Genomic DNA, 14,203 nt, shown 5'->3' with positions numbered 1-14,203 from the left:
GGAATAACGTGACAAATGCATGGAAGCAATTGCCAGGTTCGGTAACGTGGAACACCCCATTAGATACATCTGTAGGTCCCAACACAGGACAGGGAGGTCAGAGAGGACCGATGGACCTAAGGGGACCGCGGCCAAAGTCCTATACAGAATTAAGAGCTGATTTGAGGGAATGGGATGGGTCCGCAGTAGCCCCGAGTAACAGGACAAGAACAGAACCAGAATGGGAAACCAGGGGCAATGGGACTGTATCTCATTGTGGGGCCAGCGAAAGTAGTCAGGGGCGGGAAGGCCAAAGTCAAGAGAATAGAGGGGATACACGTCCTACAGATCAGAGAGAACAGCAGGAACAAAATAGTAGGAGTGTAGAGTGTGAGGAAATGTCCCGTCTCTGGGAGAAAGGGGGAGATGAGATGGTACGAGCTTTTCAGAATAGATTTAGGTGCCTTCATCATGTACTTGGAGAAGATGTTCAACATTGGAGAAAGGAGAACAGCGATAGGTCCCGCCACGCCTCGAATAATCAGGAATCACAGGGAAGTAGTGAAGAAAGAGGGAGTAATGGAACATCTTACCCTGCATCCCGTGAAACTAGCCAGGATGGGGAGAGAGGGGCTATGAGGCGTGAAGGAGTGTTTCACCACCCACCCCGAGAAGATGGAAAGGCATGGGAGCTAGAGAGATGGGAACAGGGGAGGACTCCCTATAACTCACCTGTACCTAAACGTAGATCTCGGAGCTGGGATGGGAGAGATGTGGATGGAGGAGCTAAATTGAGTGTCTTGAAAGCTGAAATTAAGGCAAAGAGGCTCGATGTTACTAGTTTAAAATCAGATGTTGATGAGATAATAGATGGAACATTGTCTTTGGAAAGGATAGAATTGTATGAACAGGATGAGTTATTGTTCATGGCAAAGGATATTACTAGGAAAGCTAGAGCGTTTCATGAGAAACTGACTGATTTGGCAGATAGATATGCCGTGGATTTGTCTAGGACAAGGGCCTTGCAGAGTAACCACAGATTACAGTACGCAGACCAAGATCTAGATGAGAATAGAACTACTGGACTAAAAACACACATAAGAGAGCTGGGATCAGGGATAAGAGTGTGGAGAGAATTGGACAAATGGGAAGAAAGGTGGTCGAAAAAGGGCACAGTTAGACGAAGTGCAAATGTGATGACCCCCGAGGGAAGGGTAATGCATATGGAGGCATTCCCTTTGCGAGAAATATCAAACGGAAATTATGTACATGTGCCCTGGAGTAGAGGAGATTTAGCTGCATTTACCAACTCATTTCCGAAGTTAAGGGACAATCCAGTTGAGTGGTATAAGCAGGTAGAAAGGTTTGTCAAGATCTCGAAAGTACTGTGGATTGATTTGAACACGTTGTTTGACATCGTGGTCCCATCTGATTTGTGGACCCCGTGCAAGACTAGTGTTGAATGGCCAAATACTGAACCAGTGAGGGATGCTCGGACTAATGGACCGTCCGAGATTGTCATGCGAAAATATGAAAGGGTAATAGCATGGTTGAAAGATAAGGTACCACCACAGGATATAGATTGGGTGAAAATAGACCGAACAAGGCAGGAACCCAAGGAGACAGTTCACGAGTTTTATGAGAGATTATTGAAAACATTCAAGCAATACAGTGGACTCGATGTAATGGATCCCAAAGATATAGGGCAGTTTGTGTCAAAGTTTGTCTTGGGGTTGAGACCTGATATTTGTTTGATGATACAGCAACATTTAATCTGTTGGCAGAACAAACCACTAGATGAGATTTTACGTTATGCAAGATACTGTAGCGACGAGATAGATTCTAAAGCCAAGAATCTAAAGGAGAAATTGATGGTGGTGCAAATGCAGTCCGCTGGGAAGGGTGGCCAGCAGAAGCAGGGGATGGGACGAAAACCAAACGGTCAGAACAAAGATAATGAAGAAGGGCAGAGACCTAGGATAGACTTTGCCACTTTAAAGAAAACGACGAAGTGCCATCAGTGTCACCAGGTGGGGCATTGGCGACGCGAGTGTCCCTTTAACCCTGAAAATGGAGAGCTAGAAGTAGAAGAGCAGGTTCAAGAAGTCCCAACTCCAAGGGTGACAGTTCCAGGCAGCAAGGTGGCCAAAGGGGGGACTTCGGCTCCACGGGCCCAGTTCCCACAGCCACCGAAGGTAGCGACAGGTGGAAAGATCTTTAAACAAATGCCTCTATTCATCGAGGAAGAAAAGTGTTATTACATTGATCCATTGACAGGACAACGTGTGAGCAGTGAAGAGGACTGTACCCTCGGGGCAGTCCTAGAGGTGGATCAAAGAGGGCCATTTGTTGAGGCAGAAGTGGCAGGGTGTCCCACAACGTTCTTGGTGGATTCTGGGGCTACCCGATCAACACTGAGATCGGCGGTGGTTCCAGACTTGCCGATGTCAGGGGAAACAATTCAGGTGGTAGGAGTCGCGAACAAAAGGCTGACTAGTCCCTTGACAGAACCAGTGTTTGTGAAGATAGGAAACCACATGAACGAGCATCAGTTTGTGGTTTGTGACTCGAGTCCGGTATGTCTGTTAGGAAGGGATTTGTTGTGCAAGTTGAACTGCACCATATACTGCACCCCGCAAGGAGTGGAGGTACAGACTACCGACGATGTTGCTACCTTTAAGGTGGCCAATTCAAAATCCTGTGTAGAACTATATCCTACTCTGACAGTAGAAGATCTTCCCCAAGACTTACGAGATGCAGTGGCGTCAGAGGTATGGGATTTCACAGGAGAAGAAATAAGATTGATTAAAGGGGTAGAACCGGTAAAAATACTGGTAAAACCAAATGCCGAGTTTCCAAGAACGCCTCAATACAAATTGTCCCAGGAAACGATTGCGGGGATAAAACCTGTGATCGAGTCAATGATACAACAGGGAATACTGAAAGAAATCGTGGGTAGTCCTTGTAACTCCCCGATTATGGGTTTGCAGAAACCTAGCGGGAAATTCAGGATAGTGCAGGATTTACGAAAAATTAACAACATAGTCGTTTCATGTTGTCCCGTGGTACCGAATCCTTCAGTGATACTGTTTCAAATACCATGTCAAGCAGAATGGTTCACAGTGATAGATCTTTGCCAGGCTTTCTTTTCCATCCCATTGGATGAAGAGAGCAGGTATCTTTTTGCTTTTAAAATGGAAGATCGCGTTTTAACATGGTGTCGAATCCCACAAGGATTCACAGACAGCCCATCCATCTTCAATCAGTTGTTGAAAAAGAATCTCGAAAATCTAGTACTGCCCCAGAACTCGGTTCTGGTCCAATACATAGATGACCTACTTGTTGCGTCAGAGACAGAGGAAGCCTGTAAAGCAGACTCAATTGCCTTACTGAACCATTTAGCTGAGAATGGACATAAGGTATCCCCGAGTAAGTTGCAGTATTGTCTGACAGAAGTACAGTATTTAGGGCACCGGTTAGAAAAAGGGAAACGTAAGGTGTCCCCAGAGAGGATTGAGGCGATAATGAAGATGAATGCGCCTACAACACAGAGAGAAGTTAGAATGTTCCTAGGAATGGTGGGTTACTGCCGACAGTGGATAGTTAACTTTTCACTGAAAGCAAAGCCCTTACAGAAACTGACGCACAAGGAGGTGAGTGATCCGGTACCATGGGATGAAGAATGCCTGGTGGCGTTCTTGCAGCTGAGAGACGATTTGTGTCGTGCTCCGGCTCTGGGAATGCCCGATTACGAGAAATCATTTTCACTCTATTGCTGTGAGAGAGAGGGATGTGCTTTGTCAGTCTTGGCACAGACCCACGGAAATGCCCGTAGACCAGTTGCATATTTTTCGGCTACATTAGATCCAGTAGCCGCAGCGTTGCCCGGATGTCTCAAATCCGTTGCTGCAACGGGTGTCAGCATTGAAAGGAGCGAGAGTATTGTGATGGGACATCCAGTGGTGGCGTATGTACCGCATTCAGTTGAATTGTTAATGACCAGGACGAAGACGCAGCATCTGACCAATAGTAGGCTCACGCGCTACGAGCAAGTTATTCTTGCCGCGGAGAACGTGACCCTCAGGAGATGCTCTGTCTTGAATCCTGCTACTTTGATGCCATTACCTACTGTAATAGAAGGCGAAGGATGTGAAGACCACGATTGCCTTGATGTGACTGAACTATGCACGAAACCCAGACCAGATATTGTGGATGAGCCGTTGTCTGACCCCGATGAAATTTATTTTGTTGATGGCTCATGTTTAAGAGACGATACTGGTCGATTGAGAGCAGCTTATGCTGTTTGTACCATTACTGGAGTTGTGGAAGCCGCTAGCCTGGAAGGAGTACATTCCGCACAGGTAGCAACAATTATTGCCCTAACTCGTGCCTGCATAGCAGGAAACGGAAAGAGAGTCACCATATACACTGACAGCCAATATGGTTTCGGTGTGGTTCATGATTTCGGGCAGTTGTGGTCTCAGAGGGGTTACATGACCTCCTCTGGTTCGCCCATTCGAAACGGAGAATTTGTGAGACTGTTGTTAGAAGCATTACAAGGTCCAGTTGACATTGCAATCGTAAAGTGTGTAGCTCATACTAAGAATACAGATTTTGTGTCACAAGGCAACAGATACGCTGATGAAGTCGCACGTTATTGTGCGGAGCAAAATTATTCTTTCTCAAAGGTGGAAATAGAAGGTGCGGAAGAAAGGACAGAATTAAGCATGATGTTAGAGACCGTGGATACCTGGGAAGATTTGAGGGTAATGCAGGAGAATGCACCAGAAACCGAGAAAAAGGCATGGGAAACAGCAGGTTGTGTGCGAAGTGGAATGGATTTTTGGGTTTCAGCAGATGGGAGGGCTGTGTTACCTGAAGAATTAGCAAATCCCATGGCGAGAGAAATACATGGTCCAGTACATCTAGGAAGGGATGCTATGATGAGAGTGTTTAGGCAAACTTGGTATTGCCCTAAATTTAGAATAGCATCAGAATCAGTATGTAAGCGATGTGTTACCTGTCAACAACTGAACGTAGGCAAGCGAACACCAGTCACACTGAGTCACATTGGGAGGTCGGGGGGGCCTTTCAATAGAATGCAACTAGATTTCATCGAAATGCCAAGAGTTAATCGCCTTCGATATGTGTTGGTGATTGTATGCGTATTTTCCAGATGGGTTGAAGCGTACCCTACACGTAGGTGCGATACACTCACAGTGGCTAAATTGTTGCTCAGGGAGTTGATACCGCGCTTCGGGGTGCCTGCCTCTTTGGAATCGGACAGAGGGAAACATTTTAACAGCGAAATAGTGAAGATGTTGTGCTCCACACTGAATATCGATCAAAAGCTGCATTGTAGTTATCGACCAGAAGCTTCAGGAATTGTGGAACAAGTGAACGGCACTTTGAAGAATAGATTGGCTAAAGTAGTGGCATCCACATCTTTGAGTTGGCCAGATGCTCTTCCTTTAGTGCTCATGAGCATGCGCAGCACCCCTGACAGGAGGACAGGTCTCTCTCCACACGAGATTCTAATGGGGAGGGCCATGAGACTTCCCACAGTTCCAACTGCTGCCCTATTGAATATTACAGATGATCTGATCTTGGATTATTGTAAAGGATTGTCTGACGCCATCCATTCTGTGTCCCTTCAGGTGCATGCGGTTGAAGTTCCAGCATCGAGGAACCTGTGTCATGACCTGAACCCAGGGGACTGGGTGTTGGTTAAAAAGCACGTCCGGAAGAACTGCCTAGATGTTCGCTGGCGTGGGCCCTTTCAGGTAATCCTGATAACGAACACCGCGGTGAAGTGCGGGGGGCTGCCAAATTGGATCCATGCATCCCATACTCGAAGAGTTCCAGCACCTCTAGAAGAAACAGCTCCTATCCCAGACGAAAGCCCGGAAGTGGAAGAAGAGTCGCAAGAAGGGATTGAGGCAGCTGAGGGGGTGTCGGAAGAAGTTGGGAACGCATCGGATTCAGAAGAAGAGCGAAGGCAGGACGGCAGTGAGACTGAAGACGCAACTGAAGGAGAGAGCAGCAGTGAATACGAAACAGACACGGATCAGTACCAGAGTGATCAAGAACCGAGTGTGAGGACGAGATATCGGAGAACAAGGTGTGAGGCTGCCACTTGGCCGGGAAGAGACAGGAGGCTAAGTTTGAGGTCGGCCCACGAAGAAACCCTTGCTCCTATATCTGAAGACTCGGATCAGGAAGAAGATACCCAGGAGGGAACTGAGGAGGGCCTTAGAAGATCAAGGAGGGCGCGAGTGCCTAGTAGAAGATACTCTACTCCTGATTGGACCTACCTCGTTGCAGATGTCGGGGGGGCACAGAACCGGGAGGATCAGGGAAGTGGACCTGGTCAGAACTAACCCGATCATCACAGTGCAAATAAGGTTTCTACTGCCAGGAGCGGAGACCGAAAGGTTGCTGACACTCAACATCGTTCATCCTCCTCTCCTGAGCGGAATAAGAAAATTGATTTTAGAGACAGTTGAATTTCCAGTTTGCTGTTCACGATATCCAATATTGGAGGGAACTCTTCTTCGTTTGGAAATGCTTGAGCGAGTAGTAGAAGTTCTTGGAATGCTCATTGTTGTGGATTAATACCATATTGCGAATGTCTTCAAAGGGGCGCAGAACTGGAAAGGTGAAGAAAGTGATCCTGATTAGAACGGACCCCTTTGTTATTGTGGATGTAGAACTGATAGTACCAGGAGTAGAAATTGAAAAAACGTTAACTCTCAATTACGTCCGTCCACTTGTTCAGAGCGAAATAAGGAGAATAATCCTAGAAACAGTTGACTTTCCATGTTGTTGTACGAACTGCCCAGAACTTGAGGGAATGTTTCTTCGGATGGACATTTATGAAGACGTAGTGTCACTCCTTGAGCCATACATAACTTCAGACGGATATAAGACTCTTGAAAAGAAATTGTAAAATTACTGCAAGATAACCTAGCGCCGAGTGGAAGAAGAAGAGTGGTAGGGGTTTCCTTTTAGCGGACGGAGAAGGGCTAGGGTTGTCTGTTTCTACCGAACTTTGAACTGTTTTGCGGAAATAAATTGTCAAGCTTCCAAGTGTTCAAAAGAGAGACATTGCAAGAGAGAAAGACTTTGTTCGAAAAAAGGAAGAAGTTGATGCAGGAAGAGCGTCCAGAACCACACTGTTTGAGAACATGGAGGCTGGCAACCCGAACCGCAGGGCAAAATGTATAGTTGGCACATTGTTGGGAGTAGTGATTTCCTTGATAGTTTTAGTGGTTACTGTCTCATACATAGTGGGACACGAGAGAGATGCAACTGCAGTAAAGGAGGCCAAGGGAGTGTCAACACCGAGAACTACCATTATTAATGATAAGGGAAACATCAATGATAAAGACAAAGCGTTGTTAGATGCAGAAATAAAAAGGTTACACACAGATGAGTCACAGGGAAATTTCAGGTCAAATGCTTATGCTAAATTGCTTTATGAATACATTGATGTCATGGAAGTGAAGAATTGCTACGTTTGTATGCAATTACCAGCTTCGGTAGAGGAGGGTATCAGATACCATCATCTTCCGTTGACATATGGAATCACGTGCAGTTTGTTGTTGAGCATATTTTATGGACGAGAAGGATTTGAGTATTATTTCTCGAATTTCGACTCGACATTGCCAGAGGTCCCGAATTTCAAGCATTTGAACAAGTGGGACTATTACAAAAGCGAAGACAGATTACACAAATGGTTTATTCCATGGAAAACGTTAGATACTTCACATGCTCGAAGAAACAATCTGACTTGTCAAGTGTCAGAAATTGAGAAAAAGTTTATAGGACAGGTAGATACTAGATACAGGAGGCAGAAGATTCTGAAGGCCTCAGGACAATGGGAAACAGATTGGACCAAGGAGGAAAGGTTACATCAAAGAAAGGGTAGTTTTGGTCCAATTTCTTATGATAAGGAGAAGCGGGGGAAACTGTGCATTCACAGGAGTTACTCCTATTATGAGAATTTGTATGTAGGTCAGGTCAATTGTGAACATGCCTTTCAACTGGAGTATTACTCTAAGGATTTTTTGAAAGGGATGCAAGCAATTCCAAATGTATATTTTGTATGTGGAAGAAATGCCTATGTGAAGTTACCAGATAATTGGTACGGATCATGTTATCTGGCTATTGTCTTCCCTAAAATCTATCATGTTGAGAATTTAGAAACGACGAAGAAAGAAATACCAACTAGGTGGAAGAGAGGGCTGGGTGCAGCAGAAGTAATTGGAGATGTATTCGGTGCTGCATTCCCTATCCTAGGAGTGATATTGAATGACATTAAGATCAGGAGGTTAGCTACAGTCGTAGATAGGCTATCTGCCAGTACTGCTAGATCATTGATGCTGGTGGAAGGTGAGATGCAATCGATTAGGGCAATGGTTCTTCAGAATCGACTTGCTTTAGACGTTCTGTTAGCTAAAGAGGGAGGAGTCTGTAAGGCTTTGAAGGTCCAGGAGTGCTGCACTTACATTCCAGACAATTCAAAACCTCTAGAGAAGTACATACGAAACATCACTGCCATACACTACGAAATTGAGGATCTGACAAAGATAAACGTGTGGGAAAAAGTAGGTCATGGAATGGGTAAAGTTGGAGGTTGGTTTGCCAACTTAGGAAAGGGTATCGTTTGGTACATACTGAAACCCATCATCATAATTGTGATTTGTGTAATCACTTTGTGGGGATTGGTGCGTTTGTATCAGTGGTATAGAGCAAATAGGTTACAGAGAACTATGAGGAAACAGGAGGAAAAGTTGACAGCGATGCAGGACACTCAATACAGGAGTCTAAAGGCATTAGAGACAATGAAAAGAGGTGGCACTGCCACGACTTCACTTTGAAGGGTTCTACATTTTGTGATGGTGTCTTGATGGTGATGACCCCTGAAGGTCATCAAAGGGGGGATTGAGAGAGCACAAATCTGAAAAATGTATAAGTGCACCATATTTACAAGCACGTAGTTAGTTTAAACATGCGCTGAACACGAGTGTTTTATATTTAGAAGTGAAATACACAGAGTGTCTTATATTCAGTAGTGAAGTGTATAGAATGTTTAAGTAGAGTAACAATAATCATAGCTGTGTGAGATTAATGTAGAAGTGTTGGAATGAATATGAAAACCTCATGTTCTCATGTTAAAGGAATCATGTTAGAGTTGAATAGAACTCTGAAAATCCAGTATATTGTGTAGGCCTTAGGGCAATTCACAGCAAATCTAAACGTGCTGCTAAAATAATGTGAGATGGGGTTAACATGGTTCTTCCAAAAATGTATTATCGAATTAAGTTTGAAATATATGTTTTATAGATGTGTTGTTTTAGAAACGTATGCTAGTTAAGAATGTTGTTTAAATCAAGTTAATGTTTTAGAGTGCAGGGACTCGCTTCATGTAAATCAAGTAGGCCTGAACTGATAATGTCATATCATTTGAACTGCCATGTGCTCGTTAGGGAAGAAGTCGAGAGGTGTCCAGCACAGAGCTTTGGGGGTGTTTTACGACCTAAAGATATGGTGGAGTCTGGAATTTGAGGCCCACTGCAGGACGGACTATATGCAGGTGCGAGGGTCCTAATCAGCTCGAATGAAAGGGGCTTTGTTCAGTGGCGCTTGGCGCAGGCCTGTAGGAGTTTCCAGGAATTTCAGGGGGTATCAGCGCACTGGAGAAGAAGCCCGGGAACCAAGGTCAACTATAACGAGGGTCTTGAAGAGTACCATCATGGAGTTTACCGCGCAAAGATGTACCACGTGAGGGGCGTCCCAAGGGGCGTTCCTATCAGAAATGTGATTTGGTATTAGGGAAAGAGACCCGGGAGGAGAGCAGAGCAGATGATTTTGGGAGCCTAAGGAAGCGGATGGGTAGGCAGATAGACTGATCAGGAGAGACCCATTATCAGAGAAGAGACAAAGAGAAGTGCGTGATCTTCTTAGGAAGTCATCACGGCTGACACCTAGAGGGGTAAAGATCTTGTTAAGTAGGGATGTCACTTAGTATAGTGTAGGGACAGACTAACCTTAATTTTCTTTCCTGTAATGACTTTGAGGTTGCAACTTGTATCCATTTTGGCAACGCTCATGTTATTGGAAGTTGTACTCATTATTCTGTTTTTCAGACTCAGACTATTCAAAAAGTTCATGTTCATAGTGATACCAATTTATCTCCTGAATCTTATTTTGAGAAGTTTGTATCTTCAGTTATCTTTGACTTTATATAAAATCTTTGAAACTTAAATTTGGTCAGTGGTCATTTAGAGTGGTGTAAGTTCTTAAATTGATTGACTTATTGTTAGATTACCTTTTACTCAATGACAGGTACCAACGATTCAGTCGACTTAGTTTGGGATTTGGTAAGGTAACTAGTAACCAGTAATCCCGCGTTAGCACCTTCACAGGGTACAACTCCAACCAGCAAACACGTGTTTTGCCATAGTAGGCCTAAGCCGTTTACTTCCTAAGGGCTTTAATAGCATACAGTCATCTCTCATCTTCTTAATTGCAAATGTACAGCTCCATAGTAGTGGTTATCTAAAGAATGGTATTCCGTAGCGGGTTCCTATCTTGTGTTTGTGGCATTGTTACTATATGTGCTGGGGTCCCTGGTGAAAATAATTAAGATGCCGCATTCCCCACAGATAACAGGAATCACATAGATCTGGAAATTCTCTCAGTGCGCCATGTGCCTCGTGAGCAATGCAAAGTGTGCAATGCCGCTCAAGCGCAGACAGCCAATTCTTCCAAGAGTAGACCCCAAATAAGAGAAGCTGTGCCCCTTGGAAGCTGAACCTGCAGCCATCAGCTCTCTCTTTGGCAAGGGTTTCTTCAAAGACTTGGGGACGTTTGGGCATACCTTCACATCCTTAGATAAGACTCAAGCATCCCCCAAAAATGTTTTAACTCCCAAGGGTTTTTAAAAGTGGGGCGTGGTAGGGGGCACTTGCTGGGTTGTGGGCAGTTTTGGTTTCAAGTCCTCAGAAATGGAGGTTGGCAGACCCGGAAGGGGTCACTTCAGCGGAGGTAGCGGCTGAGGAACTTCAACCACTGAGCGATTCCCCTTCTTCCCAAGTAGAGATCGGGGTCAAACTGCTTCATACCTAGATATATGGTGCAGGATAACTATAGATGCCTGAGTTTTCCAGATGATGCAGGGGCTCAAAATAGCACTCTGAGGTTCCCTACTGCATCCAGCGAAGTAAAACCGTATCCTATTCTCACAGGAAATCATACCTTTGGATGATCCGGAGGGGAGGGCAAGGGGTCTAGCCAGAGGTCATTTCTTCATTCCAATGACTCTCTAAAAAAGTTGTTGCTAGTGGCAACGGGTGGCTGGTCTACAGGCACTTCAAGATGGAAGGGGACCATTTGCTGAGGGAAATCATGAGTGAAGGGGGTAGATGTTAGAGTTGCACTTGAAGGACATATACCTGTCTGTCCCGATTTTCAAAACCTACAGGCGCTTCCTACAGTTTATTTGGAGAGGGCAGGTCTGGGAGTTCAAGATCCTCCCATTCGGCTTGTTGTCTGCCCCATGGTGTTTCTCAAAGCTGTTGTGCCCTGCATTGATAGGCTTCCAGCACAGGGCATGAGATTGATGGTCTACTTCTTTCATGGATAAATCATATATATGAAATTGAAAATAATATTGTAATCAATGGAGCCAAAATGTGGAAAGGACTTTAGTCATCCATTTATGCATTTCTGGTGACATTTTCACACCAAGCAAGCATGTGTGACACTGCCAGCGAGTCCTGCCTGAAGATGACGATGCATAAGAAATAGGGCCGCTTGGCTGCACTGAACATACTAACCACTTCAAAGATTGCAGTTATGTTCAGTTATCCCTCTTAAAAGTGCACTCAAAAACATGATTGCCAGCAAGCTGTTGGCAGATCTCCCACCCTAGAAGTGGCCACAGTAATCCTACTTCCTAATTGGACACTAGAGCGTGGATAATCTTCACTCTTTCTTTCATTAAAATCAAAGTGCTGTTTTTCAGCATGTCTGTCTTTGCTCCCTGGCATACATACTAAAAGCTTATCTTAGCCAGAGCCTGGTGGGCCCCCTAAAATCAATTCATGCCCTCTAGGGGGGCCCACTACACAGTTTGAAGACCTCTTCTCTAGTGTCTCAAGTGCTGGTGGTGATGGATCTACCAGCCCATCTGCTGTTTTTGATCAATCAGGAAATATCAGACATGATTCTCAAGAGACAGCATTCTTGGGGTTTGTTATAATCTTGGAATCAGACGTTTATGGCCATCAAAAGGGAACTGAAAAAAGTCCTCATTGAAGAATGTGGCCAAACAGTGGGCTCTTGTGCTTGTCAATACAGGCCCTATTGCCAGGGCAATTGCAAAACTGGGCCTTGCATAGGCTGATGGTCTATAAAGGGTTCTGTGCTACTTGGATATAGTACTTCTCTTGCAGGAGGCCAGGGCAGAAATGTCCTAGTGGCTTAAACATATGGAGGCCTGGAATGGCCAGAGAATTTTCAAATCGAACCCTGTTGTGGTGATCGAGTCAGATACCAGACCACTTAGTTGGGGTGACCGCTGGGAGCGTTATCCAAGGGACGATGGGGGTGGGAACAGGGGGGCATTAGTCCCAAGATGAGTTATACCTCCACATCAGCTGCTTGGAACGTCTGGCACGGTATTTTGTGATTCAATACTTCGCAAAAGACAGGGCAAATTTGTGTGTCTTCCTCAGAATCAGCAATGTCTCAGTGGTGAGGCACGTCAGTCACCTAGGAGAAACCAAATCAAGGATGCTGTCTGAGTTGGCCAATGGCTTTTGGCACTTCTGTCTGGAAACAGGAATATCAATCAAAGTGGAGGAAATACTGGTTGGAACAAATATGATATGGGACTTGAATTCCTAGTTCATGCGGGATGACAGCAACTGGAAACTGGATCCCTTGCTATTCCAGTGCATAGTTGAAATATGGGATCTTGCAAATTGTTATGTTAATTTTATTTGTTCATTCATCATGGGTTTCTTGACGCTGAACTGGTAACAGGCAAAAGCTACAAGTAGGAGAGCTACGATGGCAATGTTAGTCTGAGAAGCCATGTTTTAAGCTTCTAACCTAAGATTATCAGATTAGGTTTTTAACAAATTTGGTCAGGAAGAGTGTTCCAGGCTGAAGAGGCCTTTACTGAAAAGGTGCATCTTCCAGAGCCAGTGGAACTTTTGCAATAATGGAGTGATGTGTGTGTTTTGGAAGTTGGAATACCAGTCTAGCTGCCTCATTCTGAAAGGTTTAGAGCCTGTAAAGGATGTTTCTGGGTAGCCCTGGATAGACAGCATTGGCATGGTCCAATCTAAATATGATGACTGCCATTATAATCATTTTTGTGCTTCAAAAGTAAGAATGGATAGGAGTTTTTGAGGTAATTTCATGGTAAATATACATTTGGATACCGCCATCCCTATTTGTAGTTTCAGGGGCAATTTAGAGGATACGGGGACTCCTAGTCTCATTGCCTTGACTTTAGGTTGAGTTGCTGGGACCATTTCTATGGGCCAGTAGTACTGATTCAAGAGAGAATTATCATTATTGAGGACAACAATTTCTGTTGTGTCCATGTTTAATTGTAGGTGGTTGCGATTCATCCAATGTGCAATAGACAACATGCTATGTTGGAATTCAAGTTGAGAAGCTGATGCTCTGTCTAGAAGGAACAAGAGTTGAGCAAAGTTAAAAAGCTACAGACCCTGTATTCCAGCTCCTGTGTTAATGACTTGACATAAATGTTGAAAAGGTGGGGAAACCAGGAAGATCCCTGCACGACTCCATAGGCTATGCCATACCATACCATACCATACCAAAACATTTATAGAGCACTCTGCTATCACCAACAGCGGTGTCCCGGAGCTAAAGGGTCAGGCAGGGGGGAGAGGGACGGGCTAGGGCAAATCAAACAGCCATGTTTTCCATGCCTTCCTAAAAATGGATTCCGACTCTGCTTTACGCAGGTGATCAGGCATTGAATTCTAAAGAGCGGCTGTCCTTACTGCGAAGGCTCACCCGCCAATCCTGGATTTAGAAAAGTGAGGGGTGTGGAGAAGCATCTGAGAATTAGATTGCAGGGTTCGGTTCTGATGGTATTTCTGAAGTCACTGTTTCAGATAACCTGGACCTCTATCTCTTGTGGCTCTAAAGGCAGGAGACTGTGCCTTGCATTCAA

This window comes from Lissotriton helveticus, chromosome 1_1 (genome assembly GCF_964261635.1).
Source record: "Lissotriton helveticus chromosome 1_1, aLisHel1.1, whole genome shotgun sequence".
Lineage (NCBI taxonomy): Eukaryota > Metazoa > Chordata > Amphibia > Caudata > Salamandridae > Lissotriton > Lissotriton helveticus.
Note: the sequence above shows the minus strand (reverse complement) of the source record.